Genomic DNA, 15118 nt, shown 5'->3' with positions numbered 1-15118 from the left:
ACAGTATTTTAGGGATGTTCATTTTTTATAATTGATATTGAAATATTTATTCATAGAGGGCTTTTGTACAAAAAAATAATTAGTGTATGAGTAGGTAGGGTAATATATATATATACACAATGTAATCAACCATTTTTTCAAGTATAATATAAAAAACAATTTATTACTAAGGAAAATAATACATTGTTAAAATGTAGAGTGTAAAGACAACCAGTTTTAAACCATCTAAATATTTTAAAAAAACAAAAAAAATGGATGGTAGTATGTTAAATGCTCATTTATACCAAAATAATTACTATGCTACTATCAAAAAAAGGTTGGATAAAAAAACAAGTTAACTTAAATTCATATCATAAATACCATTTCCCTATCCAAAGCCAGTGGGGTATAGAGCACTTCATTGGCACATCAATTGTAGAATATCGAGATAATTTTTGTTACGTGAAAGGTAAGGTGATTTGTTTAGGCTTCAGGTGTCAGTCAAGAAACATTGAAATATTGCAGTCTAGAACCATATTTACAACCAAGATTTAACGCCCACCCTGCCAAGAATCAAACCGAAGACCTCAATAATGATAGGCGACTTATCTCCACTTAATTTTCTAATTCAGGATTTTTACCTAAAAGAAATCATCGAGTCGAAAACACTAGTTAAGAGTTCTGCGTCTATTTCACATACAGAACTGTATTCTTCACCCACTTGGACGATTAACATCACACTAATGGAAAAATGAAAGCAGTTTTCAGATATAATATTTCATACAGTTTTGGTTTTGGTTGTTTTTTCATTCATTGTTGATAATGAAAACAACGTTAAATACTTCCTAAAAAAATTATTCTGCTCGTCCTTATAATTCATTTTTTAATTATGTATAATTCAACGATATTTTGAGTTTGTCCAAATTTTTTCAGACACGGAGCTGTTTATATTAACATATTACAACAGAGATGAAAAACATTCAAGAGAAGGTAATATAGAAGTCTAGACATCTACAGGGCTTCTGACCTGTCAATGGTTGATTTAAGTGGATGTTACACAGTGTGTAAAGTGGCTACTTAAACCAGCCATTGACAGGTCATAAGCTCTATAGATGCCTAGACTTTTACATATTTATTTTTCATTTATTTTTTCTTTATTTTTTTTTATTTATTTCATTGATAAACCCTTACGGACAATTTAATGAAGGTAATATAAAAGTCAAGGCATCTACAGGGCTTATGACCTGTCATTGGCTGGTTTAAGTGGAGTTGAATCCAGTCTTTGTCCACAAAAATTTGGAAAAACTAAAAATATTGTTGATAAACCTTTACGGGTTACATACATTTAACAAAATATTTTTACTTTTAAAATTCACATTCTACTGTTAATAATAATATTTACATCTTTTGTAAAGGTTGTCTGAGTCTTTTGTTTAGTTTTGTCTGGTAGTTTATTATGTAATTTCAGTCCATGGTTTATTAGTCTCGATTGTCCTTTTCTCGTTTTAAAAGGTTGTTTATGATATTTTTCTGATATTTTCGTATTGCGTTCATGTTTACTATAGTTTTTTTCAAGTTTTAACTTTTCGTCTAAAATTACATCAGTGGCTAATTTATGAATAAATTATAAGAATTCTAGTTTAAAGAGTTCAGTTACATTTAATTGTTTAGTTTGTTTAAAAAGTTCATTAGTTGCTGTTAGATAGGTAAGGTCATTACTTTCTCTTAAATGTTCTTCATCTCTATTGTAATATGTTTATGAATAATTAATAATAAATAATTAATAAAGTAAAATTGACGTAAATTGAAATTTTACAGAACCTGTATTATCATTCAGCGGAAAAAAAAATCGATTCCTTTTTTTGCGTCCAACATTTTACAGGAAAAGTGTTTTCCCGCGGTCGGATGTACGCCACGGGGACCGGTGCGAACAAAGAGTTCGTCCGTCGCCATCCGTCATTATTAAGTTTGGCCGGAAAATGGCGCTGAATTGGCGGAAAATGTATTACATCTGTCATTAGTATCATCACATTATTACCAGTGAGGGTTGCCACCGGAAATCGCGATTTGTTTTGCTCGATTATCCTTTGCTGTTTTCATTCTTACATTCTTGTCGATTCTATCCCAGAGAAAAGTTTTGCATTTTTATTCTATTATGTTTGTGTCCAAAAAAAGAGTATCATTGTAAATTTTTTTAAATTATTTATTGACAATTCTTGATAGAATTCCATTGTAATGATGTAATAACTTACATTTGCATATAAGTTATTAATTTAAACAATACTTGGTACACTTCCACTTATTTATTTTGACTAATTAGCGCTTTCACCCTCTAATGAGCATCTTCAATCTGGTGAATATTACACAGTGTATGGATAATTTATACAAAACTAAATATAATCTTAAGTGTAGGTACATTTAAAAATAAGTTGAATAAGATACAATACGCAAATCTGTTCCATTGAAATATTGCGTATTGTATCTTTTTTACCTTATTTTTTAATGTACCGACACTTAAGATAATAATATTCACCAGTCTGAAGATGCCCATAAGAGGGTGAAAGCGATAATTGGTCAAAATAAATAAGTGGAAGTGTACCAAATATTTTTTAAATTAATAACTTATGCGTAAATATAAGTTATTACATCATTGTTAAAAAACATTATTATTTAATATTTTTGTAGTAACCGTATGTATGTTGAAGCAAAATGAAACATGCGTTTATTAATTTAACTAACGACCGGGTTGTGGTCCTGTGGTAGTATTGAGGACTCGCCGGCCAAAGGTCCGAGGTTCAAATCCCACTCTACCGCAACTCGATTTCCATTTTTCCAACACAAGTTATTTGCGACTTTCAGGAAATGGTCTGAAAATTTAAATATTTGACTAAATAATAAGAACTCAGGTATTTATTTATTTAAATATAATAAATGAATAATGAAATAATGATTAAAACACGTGTATGAAGAAAAAGTGTGTTTACAAGAAACTAAACAAAATTACATAAAACCATATGGCAAAGACAATTAAAGAAATACAATGATGGTAAACAATATATTTAAGAACACAATTTACATACAAGACTTCGAGCTACGAAATGCCAATCCTTCATCCTACACTATGTTGATGGATCGACGAAAAGCGAAAAAATCCAACCCAATGAATTACAAATTGTATGACAATTTGACTAATCTACACATTTTGGACATATGGGCATAAAAACAAAAGCTTTTCTTAAAAGATTTCATAAATATAAAATTTTGGCTTCAATTTACAACAGAGATGAGGCATCATCTATATCATTAAGTATTTCGAAAATGAATATAAAGTCCATCGATATTCTGTTTATCTAATGAAGAAAGATTAAGAGATTGCTCTATTTCAGCATAAGAATTAGCACTTTGCAATCCAAGCAACCATGCCACTTTTCTTACAAAATGATGTTGAATAGACTCGATATGGTCAATATGAGTTCTATAGGATGGAGATTAAATTGTAGAAATATATTCTGAATGGGGTCAAACTAGTGAGCAGTAATACGTTTTGATGGTATTTAAATTTATGAAGTCCATGGTTATTCAATTGATAAACCTTAGAAGTGATATTTAGAACATATGATATTGTAAACAAGAAAAAAAATTGTTTACAATATCATGTGTTCACGATAGAAGAGTTAACTATCTAAAAAAATACCAAGATCCTTTATTGAAAAAACTATCGAAAAGGAAATATTTTGAAGTTGAATTATTTTTATTTTTTATTCTATGTTTATGACCATATCAATAATAATAATGCTTTCACACTTATTTTTCATAAATTCGAATATAATTTTATATACCGTGACGAATTATTAGATTTTTTATATTTTTTTAATTATTTATTTAATACAATATAAAATACAAATGCATAGTAAACAAAAATGTTTATACAATAGGTACGGTACATTCAATATACTTTTATTTTTATTTATGGATGTAGCCATTCCACTGTCCCACAGGCACGTTCCGGAGTGTCAGTGTATTATTTATTTTTTACATAATTGTACATAATTTCACATCGATTGTGTAAAAATTCAAAATAAATAAATAAATAAATATTTAACAAATTAGTTTTGTTTTTTAATTCAAACTTTATCATAATCATTCCCTTTTGCATCAAATGGTGCACAGGGCACATTGGTAGATCAATCACAGCGTATCTTGAGCATTTTGTAAGATGATCAGTCTCTCGCTTCAGGTACCAGTCCAGGGACTATGAAATATTTTAGTGTTAAAACACAGTTTAAAATAAATATTTCATGTCAACCATGTCGGAACTCGAACCCGAGACCTCTTGCATGGCAGGCTAACGCGCTGACCATTACACCACGAGGCCGACTAAATACTTTATTGTTAATAATAATTTAAACATCTTTTGTAAGGGTTATCTGACTGTTGCGTTAGTTTGGTCAAATATATTTTAAATATTCCATTTAATTTTATAAATAGATAAAAATGGCAAAATCGCATAATTGTTTTACTATATAATGGACTACAGTCATGATAAATTTGTTCCAACTAAACATATTTCATTTAAAATTATACTCTGTTTCAACAATATTTTGAGTATGTACAAATGCTTAAAGACAAGACATGAATTCACTCCCTAAGGAGTTATAAGATTGAAATAATCTTTGAAAGCAGCATTGTTAATAAAATATTTTATGTGAAATGGCTACTTAAATAAGCCCATGACAGGTTATAAGGCCTGTAAATGCCTAGCCTTCCATATTCCCTTCTCAAAAATGTTTTCCCTCTTGGTTGCAATAAACTACAATATTTAAAATTCATATCCTTATTTACTAAAAGCTAACAATTCTATTTCCTTATTAGTCTTATCACCATGTTTTAAATGAGTATAATATTTTGTATTATATACTTTCTTTTTGATTAACAACATTAACATATTATGGTATTTTAATTTACTATCGTATCCCACATCAAGCACTAGATCTTGCCTGTTTTTAGTATGGTAATAAATTTTATTTAATTTCTTGAATGTACTTTTGTTTAAAAATGTCTCTACCATATATTAAAAAAAAACGTATATGTTTGTAATTTAAACATAGTAATAAAAATGCCACCTGTAATGTTTATTTAATCCTTTATGACATGAACACACAATATAACACACTGCCTAAAATAAATTTAAAAAACCTATTCCTCTTTTGATTTCTCATGATATCTTCTAACGAAACTTATCCCTATTGATATAATTTTTCTTTCTTAAAAGCATTCAAGTCTGTTGAATTTGTCTGGCGTTTAAACGGTTAAATGACTTATTTGAACATTTATGCAGTTATCCATTTTAATTTTATAGACACGCAATGATGTTAATGATATGCTTTTTCTTTTATTAAATATGAGCCTAATCCTTGATGACATATTTCAATATGTTAAAATCTTGCGAAATTGTTTGAGTTAATTTCTCGTAATTATTGTTATTTTTAAGCGGCATAGAATTTAAAATATCATTTAAGGTGCTTACAAACATACTCAATATTTGTCGATAGTATAACTATAACAGATTTCAATCTGCAAACTGCATAAAAAACGCAATTATATATGTGAAATATGACTCAGAAATCGGGAAAATGTTTTTGACTCGATGGCTATTAGATTTAAATCTTGTTAAAGAAAGTCGAGGAAAGCGCGTTCGCCTCTAACGCTTGAAATTCCGAGCTCGTTTCCGGGCATACGAATATTGATTTGAAAGGTGGCTTTACACTGCCATATTTAATTTAGGAAAAGTTGATGCTAGGATTTTGTCTAGAATAGAGTTATTTTAGAAAAAGATAGGTAGAAATAAAATAAAAATATTTATTAATGTTTGATTATGTCCAAATGCTTGCAGACTGGCTGGGTTTCCTCCCTAGGGAGTTGTTCATATTTAAATTTATTTCAACAGAGAGGGAAAACATTTTTGAGAAGGGAATATGGAAGTCTAGGCATTTACAGGGCTTATGACCTGTCATTGGCTGGTTTAAGTGGCCACTTTACACACTGTGTAACATTCACCATTCTGCCCATGTTTGAACATCCACATTTCCTCAACTGTTCCATCTTTTTTTGTCATAAGCCCTGTAAATGCCTAGACTTCCATTTTTCCTTCTCAAAAACGTTTTTTCTCTCTGTTGAAATAAATTAAAAAATATTTTTGTCAGATCAGAGAGTATTTAAAATAGGCAAAATAACGTGAAAAGGTTGCTTTGTCCGAACGGTTACATATTGTGTACTGGAGGAATGCAGACGGCTTTGGTTCTTTCGATCGGGCTTGTTTTTCCTAGCTTGCTAATAAGTTAATGAACTTACATACCTTATCACAGTCAGATTTTTTTATATTTATAATTGATAGTGAATATATAAAACTGAAGAAAGACGCAAGACTTTATGAACAGTTTCGGGAAAGGAGTAGGTACCTTCATTGCATCGCCGTCAGAATTAGGAAAATTAGATTCAGAATGACAGATAAATTTACTATAAAGATAGTGATGGGAGGCATTGAATGCAGTAAATAAAAATAAAACAAAACGCGATTATTTAAACAAGGATTTTTAAAAAAGTCATTAACCGTTTATTTAAGCCTAAAAAAGGGTTTTGCAATGTAGGGATCTGAAGAGAGGCCACAAGGCCTCTAAAACGAAATCGGGTAAGTGAGTGGTTTTCAATGCTTTATTTAACAGGTTTTAGTCAGCATCAAATAGTAAGATTGATCGGATTACCTTATCTTCATTTAATAAATGATCGAGAAACACTACATTTAGTTTACCAATGAAATGTTTTATACACTATAAGATGTAGATAAAAAAAAATTTATAATTAAATATTTAGAGTTGCATCAAATATTGTCGATAGATATCGATGGGGAAATGTCGCGAGTTGCCACAAGAGTGGTTCGTTTAAATTAAATGAAACGAGAACAAAATACACTTTAATGTATCCAGGTGAACGAGAAATACAGTTTTAAATTAAATGAAACGAGAACAAAATACACTTTAATGTATCCATCCAGGTGGACGAAAAATACAGTTTTGTGTGTGAAACAGAACTAGAATCCAGAATTAGTATTTTTTTTAGTCGATGGCTACTCTCAGGTAAAAATCCTGAAACAAAAAGAAAATCAAGTGGGAATAAGTCTGCTTCGTAGCATAGTGTTTGGCGTATTGACTTATTATCATTCAAGTCCCTGGTTTAATTCCTGGTAGGTTTGATTTGAAATATTTGTTTTTTGGTGGTTTAAGACTGAAGTATTTTACTGTACCCGAACTGGTTATCGGAAGCGTAAAACTGACCGCTATGTAACGAACGATTCAAATACGCTGGACCTAATATTTTTATGTAGCGCCCAATGCACGATCGGGTGCAAATAGTGCCAGTGAGATAGTGATAAAAAACTTTAATAGTTTCTCTACCGAAATTTAGAAAATAAAAGATATTAATAAATTGAAATAGAACGCTACAAAAAAAAAATATTGGGACGAAAGGACTATTAAAAAATGTTTTATTGTTTCATTATGAAAATTTCAACTACACTCGTAATAATAATTTATTGCAAGTCCCTCACCAAGAACAAAGACTTATTTCTATTTTGGAGAGGAACATCATAATATATACATATATTATTTAAATATGTACCAAACTGCAATAAATCTATCTTAATATTGTTTTATCAAATTAAATAAATGAATGGTTATATAAAATACGAACAAACTTAAAAATGAAGTAATACTATTATTTGGGGCCAGATATAATCTTATTATCGTCTACCAGATGTGCTCAGTATTTGACGATTGTCTCGTGTCGGCGAAAAATAAATATCGAAAATGTTTGTAGGCACCTTAAAACTCCCACTTAAGTCGCGCATAATGGCGAACAGTCCTATTTACATTAATTATCAGACAGGTCATGGTTTGCGTCTTTCTAAGTTATTGATCGACAGCGGATTATCGAAAAACCGTAACAAAAGATGTTTATTGATATAAGATCTGCTAACCTTATTCTCATTTATCCTTGTCTGTTGAGTTGACGGCCAAAATTACAATGCGTCATCAAAAACAACGGATTTCAATAAACATTTATATTTCATAGCAAATAATTGGAAAAAAGTTTTAATTCGTGGATTTTACATGTATGGGGGAGGGTTATTTAAATTTGTTGATATTATAACTTTGTTTGATTGGTCTTTAAATTTTAATTTAAAGCTATAAGATACAAGCTGGCATTTAAGTTTCAATTCTGAACCTTACGCCTAGCTGGTGGTTGAAGAACGAGTAACTACAAGTTAAAAGTCATCATTTTTGAGGGCACAGGGCATGTCTTTGTGTATTAATATGTCAATCGTTATATACAATTCTAGTATATAAGGCCAAAATTCTCTAAGTGCACTTATTCCTGTACTTTGAAGATAGTGAGTTATAAATGGCACATATTTCTTCAAAACATTTAATATTTTTTTTTTAATGTAGAAACTAATTCAATTAAATTCAGTCCAAAAAGCAGCTTTACAAACTAAACTTATTCCGGATTCAATCACTAGCTATTTGGATTTATTGCAAATCGATCAATAGAATAACCGCATTTTATCACGTGTTACAACGGATAAATATTTGAATTGAATAAGTTTGAAATTAAAATATTATATTTATTAAAAAAATATACCAAACATTCATAAATTCTACTGCAACATTCCCCCTGAATTTTTTTTTGTGTTTTTTAAAGGCTACTCATTTCGCATAAGTCACTTTCAAATAAACTCCTAACGGAAATTTAAAGAAAAATAAAGTTGGATAAAACTAACATACATTTCAATTATTTAGTAAACAATTCAATGTGTAAAATATAATTTGCGCTATGCATAAATAACAAAAAAAATAATTCAGTAAACCATTTTTCATTAATTGCCAAAAAAACGCTGTAATCATTTTACTCACTGTAATGTTTACTATTCTGCCTAAGTTTGAATATCTATTTTTCCTCAACTCGCTCAAGTATATACAGTATAAAGAAAAATTGCTGAATGATGAATGCGAAAATTATTGAATAATAAAATAATGTTTATCAAGTTACCTGGTCTAGGTAGAATTATATATATATATTTTTCAATTTGGCGTTGCCTAGCAGGCGAAATAATTTAGTGAGATGAATCTCTCCCACAGTTTTACCTCTTTAACTTCACAAAAATTAACGGATGGAAGCATTGAAGATATGTGGTTGTTCAAATATAAGCAGAATGGTGAATGATACACAGTGCTTTAAGTAGTGGCCAACTTAATTCAGCTATTGATTTTTTTTTTTTAATTTTTATTTATTAATAACAAATTAAAATACAATATTTCAACTAAATACAATTTTTTACTATAATCAAATACATATATTTACATTAACGTTTCCCATTACATAAAAGAAATAAACAATTCTTGTGTACATAATGGGGAGTGGCGTCTTACAATAGATTATTTTATTTCTTTCAATAAGATTTTTAAAATAACATATATAAATTACAAAAAAAGATATTAACGATGTTTTCAATTAGTGTTACATAAAGAAGAATTATAGATGTATTTTTTACTTCTTTCTTAAATATATTGTATTCCTGACTGTACTTTTTATTATCTTTGTTCATTTCATTAAAGAAAAATATTTCTCTGTAAGTATAATGATGTTGTGCAGTAGTTGTTTTTAATTTAGGAATTAAGATATTACCACCTGTTCTAGGTCGCGTACTTATGTTTTGAGACCTAGAAATACTACTATTTATTTTATCTTTATGTATTTGAAGCAAACGATTCTTTTTATATAGCAATTTTATATCTAAAACCTTAATTTTTTTAATAATTGAACAGTGGGAAAAGTAGACGGTTTTTTCAAAATAACTTTTATAATTAATTTTTGATTTTTTCAACTGGTAAAATATTTGTTTTAAAAGCACCACCCCATCCGATTATTCCTTACTGTTATATGATATCATAAGACTTTAAAAATTCAGGTTACTAATGTTTTTAATTTCTGTGGTGTATGTTGATAACTCCCAAGGGGGTGAAATCTAGTCCTTGTCTACAAACATTTGACACAAACTGAAAATATCGTTGTCGCTGTACGTTTAACATAACGTATCACTAAGTTAAATTGTGTTGCTGTTGTCACACATGTTTGTATCTGTTTAACAAATAACTAAAGGGAAAAATAAATCTTCTATTTTGAATCGAAGTGCTCGCTTGCCGAGCATTTAAATTTTATGTCCTTTTAACTGCCGAAGGACCTATATTGTAATTTTACTGTCCCATCAAATCACGGATCTGGTATCCGGAAGTACAGAATTTTCACATCAGGTTTTACAACCGGAATGTTTATTTCGTGTTATAAAGGAAGATTTATGAAATATTATTGTGCGTAACAGTGTTATTTTGCCGGAATAAATATTACAAAGCGATTATTTGACAATAGGATATCATTATGAATACGTTGCAGAAACCAAATTTATTGGAAACGATTTGCTATTCACATGATTTGAATTCATTTATTAAATGAATTATTTGACTGTGCAGTAATTTAATGACGTAATTTTGTATAATTCTGTTAGATACGCCTAATTATGTTTGATAATTTAACAAGGCATTTTTAAATACATTTTTAAATGTACATAAAAATTTAGTTTTTTTAAAATTAGTCCTAGGGTATGTGGATTTTAGTAATAATCCTCAAGACCGTAAGGTTATATTTTATCTGGTCTCCATTCTATGTCAATCGCATAAATCACATTAAATCAGTCCAACATCGCTTGCTTCGAAAAATAGCGTGGATGCTTGGACTGGAGAGTGATAATTATTCTTATGCTGAAATAGAGTCAATGTTAAATATTCCTAGTCTACAAAAACGTAGAACTAATATTGAATCCATATATATGTTCGGCATACTAAATGGTAAAATCGATGTTCCATCATTACTGGGACAAGTAAAAATCAATATTCCGACTCGTAGATTGAGAAACAATGAAGGACTGTTTATCGATCAGCATAGAACAAACTATGGCCTTAATTCTCCAATGACCCGTCTTTGTCGTATTGTTAACTCAAGACAAGATCTGGACTTTTTTGGTTTAAGTTTACAACGATTTTAACGAGCACTTAATAAATAGTCCAGATCTTGTCTCGATGTCCCTTATGTTTGTCAATGCTTCTTTTATTTTTTAAATGTTTTATACTATTCATTCATTGTAATATTTAAATCCTATAAATTGTATCCATGGAAGTTTTCGCAAACCAAGTTTTTCAAAATTTTCATTGAAAATATACATAAAAGTGGCATTTTTAAATAAAAACATATAAAAGCGCTATCTATAAATATTTAGATTCATATTTTCGTTTGGGATCACCTTAATATGAATTTATTACTATAGGCATGAAGAAAATTTTACAGATGTGTTTAAAATCACCAATTAAACCAGCCAATGACAGGTCATAAGCCCTGTGGATGCCCAGACTTCTATATTACCTTCTGTTATATGTTTTTCATGTATGTTCTAAAATGTTAGAAAAAGGTTATTCAAATTAAGGTTTAAGTTAAATAATAATTATTGCGTTTTAATCAAAATTAGCAATATCAGTTTTATTAGCTGACTTTTTTCACGCAATCTATTTTGTCTACTTTGGCGACGAACGTAAAACATTATTTAACTAAACCTTTTTAGCAGAATTGGGTATAAAACATTTATAAACTAATAGGTATTCTAAAGTTTAATGAAGTCGATGTTACAGTTTACATACCTACATATGCATAATGGCGGGCATATTGGCTTAAGGCAATTTCTTCCAACCTACCTAAACTGTTCAATTGGAGAAAATTAGTGGTATATGAACATATTGATGGTTTATTAATAATTACAGAATCAAATATTGTTTTTTTAAGAAGTAAAAATTGATGAAATATCTACAATTTACTATGAAGAGAAGAGGGGGTAAAAAGGGAAGGAAAGAGGGAGGGAAAATGAAAAACTTAAATTCAGGAAGTGACATTTCATACGTGATTTAAATGAAAATAAAGATAAGGCATCTCTGGCATTAGCGGGTAGATTATTTTGCAGCTACTTCTGTGGAAGAGGAGACAAAAAATTAGAGCTATGAATTGGTATTAAAAGGGTTATTTCGTTAGTTATAGATTACCTTAAATTTATTTATTTTTACATCATTATCATTCCCTTTTCGCACCTAATGCATAAGTGCATAAGGCATTGCATTGGTAAACCAATCGCAATCTATCTGGTTCATTTTTTATTAAATATAAGGTAAAGTGATCACTCCTACGCAACGGGTGCCATTGAAATTGAACAGTGAAATATTGAAGTCGAGACGCACATTCAAAACAATAAGATGATTTGTCTTACGTTTCAGATGCCAGTCATAATTAATAGTGCATAATTAGCAGGCAATAGTTGCCTGCTAGTAATTATTAAAATTAGGTTGTGGTCTCGTTGAAGAGTTGCGGACTCAAAGTATAGTGTAAAAAACAATTAAAATAACACATATAATATTTGGTTGGTAAATTCGACATAAAAAATCGCTTTTTTTTCGAATGTATCAAAAGAAGTTTTACAATAGCTTAAATCGAATGCTTTGGTTTATAACGAGTATCAAAAAACAGATAGGAGTATTCCAGTGTTGCATTAGCTTGTATTGTTGCATCGGGATCAAAAGTGCATTGAGCTTAACAAAAGCTTCGATAGTGGTACGTATAGAAAGGTAAGGCATTGTTGTAGGGGACGTACAGTTGTGGGCGTAGGTAGAGTAGTTTGGGTGGGGTGGCAAAAACAGCGCGAATTTTATAAGACAATTATAACCTTTGTTTTGAGTGTTGCTAACGCTGGACTCAATTCGCCACAATAATAATCATTCCCCAAATTAAACCCGTTTTACAGAGGCATGCAATAGGGAATCCAGTTTTGTGCTTGTAATACTGATCATATTGTTATTTTTTATTTTTAAGTTCACTCGAGGCCAGTTGCACTAGAAACATGAAATTTAACTAATTCTTGCGCTTTTATCGCAATCGACAGAATATGCTGTCTTACGTAACTTTTGTCATGCAAACCATCTTGACCATTTAGACCAGGCCTAGCAATCCCAAATTGCACCCCGGACCGCATTGACGACCTTAAATTTTCCCAAGGCCGCACATACAGACAATATACAAAAATAATTACATTTTTTTATAACAACGAACTTCATGCTTATTGATTTTTTTGTAAGTATTAAAAAAAATAATAATTCAGAGGTGATCTGAAAATACAATCAAAGTAGTTGTGAAGAAAAAAAAACAATGCTACAACCAGATGTTAATAAAAAACACACGTTGAACCAATAATTAAATGTGATTGTATAATAATTAACATTTTTAACAAAATTTTTTAATTAAGACACATAAATCAAACAATCAAGCAAAATTTTATTTAAAATAAAACCAATTATCAAATACCATTTCGTTCAGTGCGAGATTTTAGTTTCTTTTCGCTTACTGAATTTTTCTAAATCTATTTCAATAGTTAAAGTGAACTGGTTTTAAATGGTTTCGGATTTATTTCTGTTATTATTGACTTCAGGGGGCAGGTTGATTAGGGTTGATATTGATGAAAACGCAATGATAAATAATTAAGCTAAAAACATATTTCTTACTCTTGTTTATAAATTAATTTTGTCCTTAATTTTGGATCAGCTGGCCCTAAGTCGATTCGGTTGTTTTAAAATCGGGTTTTTCTGTGATATTCTAACATTTATTTTTCAAAAAAGTTCATTCATAAGCATCCCTATCATAAAAATCGCGTAAATTAAAAAAAAAAATAAAGAATAAAATTTCTATTACGTATTCCAGATAGTGTATGTGTTTAGGCGGATAAAAAAATACAGCTCTGGGTTTAAAACATTATAGAATCAGAAATTCGGACGGGTTTTTTGACTCGTTTAATTCAGATGAGAATATTGAAAAAAAAAATCAAGTAGAGACTAGTTTTCCTTTTAGTGTACTGGTTGACGCGTTTGCCATCCAGGATTGGGGTCCCGGATTTGATTCTTGGCAGGTTACTGTAAAATATTAGTTTTAAAGGTGGTTCACTGAAATATTTATTTTGAATTTAGAGTGAAAATTTTTCCCGTCAACGAGTGCCTCAAAACAAAACCGTGTTAAACGGCAATTTAATAAATTAATTGTTTTATTTTTAAGCACCAACATAAAAATACGAATAAATCATTAAAAAGGCGCAACGAACCACATTATACAAAATATGTATTATTTACAAGTACCTGCTCATTTCAATTTGCCCATCAGATATGTCCAAATGAGTGCAGATACTTTAAACCATTGATTCTTAAACTGCGGGTTGCGGCCGCGATCACTTGTCGCCATTTGTCAAAAAATGTATGTTCATTTCAAATAAAAAATAATACGACAAAGAAGCTTGTTTGCTTTGAAACCGGTCGGTGAAAAATAAAAATTAGTGGTTAAAAACAAAGTTGTTTTATTTATTTTATTATAATGAATAACCACAAAGTTAGTGGTTCCAATATAAACTTTATATTAAAAATTAATCAATTTGAGTTAAATATCTTAAAAATTCTTATAATTCTGTAAATGGCATACATTTTTAAAGTAAAGACAGGTCCATTAAATGCGGTCCAGTAAAAAAAAAAATTTTGTACTTACATATTAGTAGCATAAAAAATAATTTGTAATTTTGAATTCTCGCAAAAACGATCATTCCATTCGTTACGTCCCTAATACATCATGATTTGTGTTTGTTTATTCCTGACCATACAAATTAGTTAAGCACATTGTCACGAATCTTGACAGTGCTATAAGTGATTTTGAAAATACAATAATTTATTCTATCCATTTTATATATTTTAATCGGAATTCGTAGTATGTTATATATCCCTATTAAACCTGTCACCTATTTTGCAAAATCAACTGAAATTTAAGATAAATAGCGTTGTTTTGGACACGTACAATCGAGAAAGCAACTAAAAATATAATTTTTATTTTATTTATAAAAAAAAAAATATTTGGGTTTTTATGATTTTTTTCATATATTTCAATTTTTAGAGTAAATTATTCA

This window comes from Micrasema longulum, unplaced genomic scaffold (genome assembly GCF_059751315.1).
Source record: "Micrasema longulum isolate JH-2025_06_02 unplaced genomic scaffold, ASM5975131v1 h1tg000084l, whole genome shotgun sequence".
In the NCBI taxonomy this organism is placed as follows: domain Eukaryota; kingdom Metazoa; phylum Arthropoda; class Insecta; order Trichoptera; family Brachycentridae; genus Micrasema; species Micrasema longulum.
Note: the sequence above shows the minus strand (reverse complement) of the source record.